This window comes from Dama dama, chromosome 15, assembly GCF_033118175.1.
Source record: "Dama dama isolate Ldn47 chromosome 15, ASM3311817v1, whole genome shotgun sequence".
Classification (NCBI taxonomy): Eukaryota; Metazoa; Chordata; class Mammalia; order Artiodactyla; family Cervidae; genus Dama; species Dama dama.
The window spans coordinates 85,315,794-85,321,784 of NC_083695.1; the positions used below are offsets into that span (position 1 = coordinate 85,315,794).

At 42.2% G+C, this 5,991-nt stretch overlaps 1 long non-coding RNA gene across 1 annotated transcript; it reads left to right on the top strand.

Annotated features, from left to right (window-relative positions):
• Positions 1-267: 267 nt before the first annotated feature.
• LOC133070479 (uncharacterized) lies at positions 268-1,927 on the top strand. The gene is made up of 2 exons (XR_009696157.1): positions 268-752; positions 907-1,927. It is a non-coding gene; the product is annotated as an uncharacterized LOC133070479 (long non-coding RNA).
• Positions 1,928-5,991: the final 4,064 nt, after the last annotated feature.

Sequence of the window (5,991 nt, forward strand, 5' to 3'; positions counted from 1 at the left end):
AACCCGGTGCGGTGTCACGGCGAACCACGTCGTCGCTGTGCGCCGGCCGGTCGGCGAAACCCAGCCAGCTCGAGCCAAAAAAAAAAAAAGAGAGAGAGAGAGAGAGAGAGAACCGCCGGGAAGCTGATGTGTCTGGGAATTGTGGTCCTAGAAATGAGAGAGGGAGTCGCTTCTCCAGGGGACTTCTGGGAACTGTAGTCCAAAGGAGACGGCCGGCACCAGCGGGGCGCTGGGACGCGGAGAAGAGGCTTCTGGGTAGTGTAGTCGTCTGTGAGGCGTGCGGCGACCAGGAAGTCGGCGTGCTGGGAGGGGAGCGGGGGCAGAATAAAAGCTACACTAAGAGGCGGGGAAACGAGGTGGGGGAAAGCCCCGTCTCGGAGGTAGACTACAAGTCCCAGAGTGCCTCGCGCTGGGGGCTGTCCTAGCACTGCTCCTGGCATTTTTAAGGCTCTTCTGTTGGCTCTGCGGGAGCTGCCGCTCCACCTCCATCCAGCTTGAGAGCGGTTTCTTCAATTGCGGCTAAAGGCAGTGCTCTGTCTCCGCGTGGTGTCCGAGCCCTCAGGGGCTTTCTGGCCCCACAGTATTAACCAAAACGGCCGGCCTCTTGTAATCAACCGCTACCCCGCGCGACGGGTGAAGAGGATAGAGTGGACCTTGGACCCGCACTGAGCTGCAAGCTGCGCTCGCCGGGGCCTCCCTCCGATTTTTCCAACTGCCAGCCGCGTCCTTTGGGCGCGTTTTTCCTCAAATAGGTATTCGAGCCTGGGTTGGTGGCATGCAAATTGCTTTGGGGGTCCTGCCCAGTCGTGTTCGACTCTTTGTGACCTCTGTAGCCTGCCAGGATCCCCTGTGTATGGGATGTTCCAGACAAGAATACTGGAATGGGGTTGCCATTTCCTTCTCCAGGGATCGAACCTGAGTCTCCTGTATTGGCAGGCGGATTCTTTACCACTGAGCCACCAGAGAAGCCCCAGGGAAAATTGCTTTACAAGTTTCGAAGATCTCTCCATCCGTTCACTCATCGGATAAGGCGATAAGAAGAGCAGGGGGTTTCTAGAACCATGTTGTTAACGATTGACACCAGGCTGAGGAGTTTGGGCTTTGTCTACTAGTCCATAAAGAGCTTTTCAAGGGATTTATTCTCTTAACTGGACCTGGGTACAGTACTGTATTTATCATAATGCAGTTCATCATGGATCCATGCCTAGCCCACTTTATTTATCTCCTATTGTTGCTCTAACAGTCTTAATGGCTTAAAACGACAGGAATGTATTATCTTAGAGTTCTGAACTGAGTTTCACTGAACTATAACCAAGGTGTTGGCAGGACTCTTAAAAAAAAAAAAAATGAATGGTTGCAAGAGATGAGGATTAATAGGTGGAGCACAGGTCATTTTTACCCAGTGGTGAAATTATTCTGTGTGGTATTGTAATGGTGGATCCCATAGAATGTACAACACAGAGTGAATGCTAATGTATGCTATGAACTGTTAGTGGGTAATCATATGTCAACATTGGCCCATTGTTTGCAACAAATGTACCACATAAATGCAAGATAGTAGCAATAGGGGAAACTGTGTGGTAGAGAGAGGATGTATCGGAACTTTGTACTTTCTGCACCATTTTTCTGTAACCTTAAAACTATAAAGTTCATTACAAAGTGGGAGGGGGGAAATTGTGTCTTTGTATCTTTTTGAACTTTTTTCATACATTGTAACATTCATACATTTCTTACACTGTAAGATTCAGCCATACTTTATGTATTTAGTTCATTCATTTTCACTCTTGTATAAGATTCCAGCTGGTGAACATACCAGATTTTGTCTGATTTCTCTTGAATGGACATTTGAGTTGCTTCTAGGTTTTTGCTACTGTGAGCAATGCTGCTATGAACATTATTGTACTCTTCTGTTACAGATTTACAAGAACTTTCTTTGGTTTGTTTGAGTCTATTCGTAAAAGTAGGTTTGTTGAGTCATGGGGTATGTGAGTATTCAATTTTAGAAGATAATGTCAAACGTTTTTTCCAAAGTGGATACACAGATTTGCACTCCCATTAGCATTATGTAGGAGGTTTTATGAGTGGATCCATAACTTCTTCAGCACTTGCTTTGTCAGACTTTTTACACTTATCAATCGAAATGTTAGCTCAGTGTAGACTTAATTTGCATTTAATAATCAATAAGATTGAGTGTCTCTTCATATTTCATAGCCATATGTATTTCCTCTTCTGAAAAATGCTTGTTTTTATCTTTTGTCCATTTCTCTTAGGTTATATATGCTTTTTTTCATTGATTTTAAGGAATTCTTGATGCTGATCCTTTGTCAGTAATGTATATTGCAAATATCTCCTCCCAGTTTATAAGCTGTCTCTTTAAATGCCTTTAATGAACAAACTGCTTACTTTTTAAAATTATTTATTTATTTTTGGCAGTACCTCGTGGCTTCTGAGATCTTAGTTCCTGGACCAAGGATTAAACCCACACCCTCAGCAGTGAAAGCACAGATTCCTAACCTTTAGACCACCAGGGAATTCCCAAAAGTGCTTAATTTTATGGAGTGTGTGTGTGTGTGTGTATTGTTTAAGAAATATTTTCCTACCTCAACTTCTAAATCACAGATTCTAAAAGATACTCATCCATGGAGTATACTAAAAGTTTTTGAACTTAATATTTTAAATTTAAGTCATTAATCTACCTGAAGTTAAATTTTATACATATATAGGGTAGGGATCCAATTTCATATTTTTCCACATTTATAATCATTATTTTAAAGTTCCATTCATTGAACAGTTCCACACAGTGTTTCCCATTTACTCTGACATGCTCCTTGTGTCATCGTGTAATTTGGGTCCTTAGAAGATCGAGAGAAGCATTGAAGGAAAATTTGTGAAGGGTGAAAGAGGACAGGAATAGGCAAAAATCCCACAATACATGTTGGACACTTGTGAAAAGGGAAGTGGGCAAGGAGGCTTGGCTAGGAATTGCCTCCAACTTGGTGCAACTCGGAGATAACGTTGACAAAGTCACTGGAGACCCTCAGAGAAAAGTGTGCCTTTTAGTGGGGACCCATGTCAGACAGAGATGGCTCCGCTCCTGTACCCCAGTTGTCTCAGTCACTGGCTCAAAGCAGCCTTGGGAGAGAGCGTGGTCTCTGCACGAATGCTGCAGTGGCTATAAACCTGCTGTCTACTAATCTGGGCGAGACCTAGAGGTTGTCCACTAACTGTGCTCCTAGCGCCAGGTGCTCTTGGAGGGAATTTTGAGTAAGGTACCTTCATGGTTATCAGAGTCCTGTGCCAGAGTTTCTGACATGCACAGGTTTGTTTCCGGGCTCTCTAGTCTATGCCTGTTGTCAGTACAAAACTATTATCTTCATGAGAAGTTCGAATCAGCTATTCTTGGTCCCTTTGTGCTCAGTCACTCGATCGTGTCTGACTCTTGGCAGTCCCATGAACTGTAACCTGCCAGGTCCTCTGTCCATGGGATTTTCCAGGCAAGAATACTGGATCGGGTAGAGTAGGTTGCTATTTCTTACTCCAGGAGATCTTCCTGACCCAGGGATTGGGTCTCTTGTGTCTTTACCACTGCGCCACCAGAGTTCTCTTCCACATATGTTCCGAGGTTTTAAGTAGAGGAGTAATATCAGGCCTATACTGGAGCAGGAAAACCCAGGCAGGTGTCTAGATTATCACAGGGATGAAAGATTTCAGGCTGAGAGAGCTTCTGGGCTTAACTTCAACAAGTAAGAGAAAAGGAGTTACAAATTGAGTAGATTTAGGCAGTAGCCACGAAAAAGACGTTATGGATACAAGATAACAGGGCGGCAGTAAGGTGGGAGAAGGGAAAAAAAACCCAAGCTAACTCCCCATGTTAACGGCTTGCCTATCTTCCCAGATGGTGAATTCTTTCACTGAGTCAGGAAACACAGGAAGAGCAGGTTTTAGGGAAAGTGTGTTTGGTTTTGCTCTCAATGTTTGCACATATATTTATGTGCAATATAATATATTTACATTCAAATGGATATGGAAGCCTAGAGCTCAGGGACCCAGACTAGCTACCAGAGTAGAAAATCTGTAGGTGTAACTGAGGTCTGAGGTGAGATAAAGTGTCGCCTGGGGAGGGTATGGAATGTAGGAGGGCTGAGAATATGAGAGGACACTAACATAATGAAAAAGAAACAACCTTAAAAAATTGATAAGGATCAGTCTAAAGGAAAGGCTCCTACCTGAAACCCATTTGGATGGATACTATGGAAAATGCCAGAAAAATTAAATAAAATAACAAGTGTTGGTGAGGATGAGCAGAAATTGGGACCCTGGGGCCCTGTCAATGGGAATGTAAAATGGTGCAGCCACTGTGGAAAACAGTATGGCAGTTCCTCAAAATTAAAAACAGAATTACCATATGAGTCAACAATTCCACTTTTGAATATATACCCCCAAGAAATTAAAAGTAGGATCTCAAAGAGAAACCATACACCCATGTTCATAGCATTACAATAGCCAAAAGGTGGAGGCAACACATGTGCCCATTGATGGATGGATGCATAAGCAAAACGGGGCCTATACGTGTAATGAAATTATTGTTCAGCTTTAAAAAGGAAGGAGATTCCAACACATGCTACAACATGGATGAACCTTGAAGGCATCCTGTTAAGTGGAATAAGCCAGTCACAAAGGGCAAATATTGTATGGTTCCACTTATAGGAGGGGCCTAGAATAGTCAAATTCAGAGAGTAGATAGAAGGGTGAGTGCTGGGAGTTTGGGGAGGAAGAGACAGTGTTTCATCGGCACAGTCTCAGTTTGAGATGATGAAAAAGTTGCAGCGATAGATGGTCCTGATGGTAGTATATAATGAATGTGCTTAATGCCACTGAACTGTACACTTAAAAATAGTATCGATGGTAAATTTTGTTGTATATATTTTACTGCAATCTTTTAAAAAGAGTCTGAGAGAGACTTGGTCAAGAAGATGAAATATAATGAATACCTAGGTTGTTCGCTCTTACTGAAAGGAGAGCAAACAACTGAGGGAGAATTGGGAAATAATGTAAATAAGTACATGAAAAACCAAGTGAACAGAAAATAAGACATTTACCAACTCCATGAAAAGGAAGTTACATTGGATAGGAGAAGTAATTGTATTGTTTGGCTCAGCTGTGCATAACATTTACATGGTCATAATAATAAAGACACTCAAAATTGATTTAACCAAAATTATATTACAGCAGGATATGTGTTTGTGTGGTAGATGAGGGGTGAAAGATAAATTCTTATCTTTTATAGCCGAAGTCAATAGATAATACCTAAAATTGAGGAACCGGGAAATGGCAATATAGTCAAGCTATTTAAAGATAGGGAGTAAATACTGAAAATGGATGATTCTGGGAAGAGGAAATGGAAGAGGTTTCAGAATTTCTGGTTTCCTAACAAGCCTTATACATTTTGATTTTTTAAAAACTACGTATACAGATCTGATAAAAATTAGAATTCATCTACAAAGAAAAGAAAGCATCAACATGGTTGCACCAGTGGAAAAATTAATCCTCCCCTCCCAATGCTAAGCCTTAGACCTAAGAGGGCTAAGAGGGTGCTGTAAATGATGAAAGGCCTTTACTTTTTGTAAAATCAAGCAACTAAAACATGTAGCAAAAAGCTGGTCTAAATTAAAATCAGACAAATGAGGAACATAGAGTGTTGAAAAACCAGCCCATAGCAATCTCAGCCTCTGCTGCGTGCAAAGTCATTTAGAAACAATTTCAAAAAGTCACCAACCTCTGATCTGACGAAAAGGGTCCTCAAGTCTGTGGTTTGTGACAGTGGGGACCAGGGTCTGTTAGGTTCTCCAGAGTCCTTAACATGATACTCTTTCCTATAGTCCTTCAACTCCCCCATCTCAAGTCTGTTAGATCAGGACCCTAACTTGAACACAGTCATCAGTGAAGAGACTCTACTTTAATTTCTTACCTCTCACCACTTTGGAAAACAAT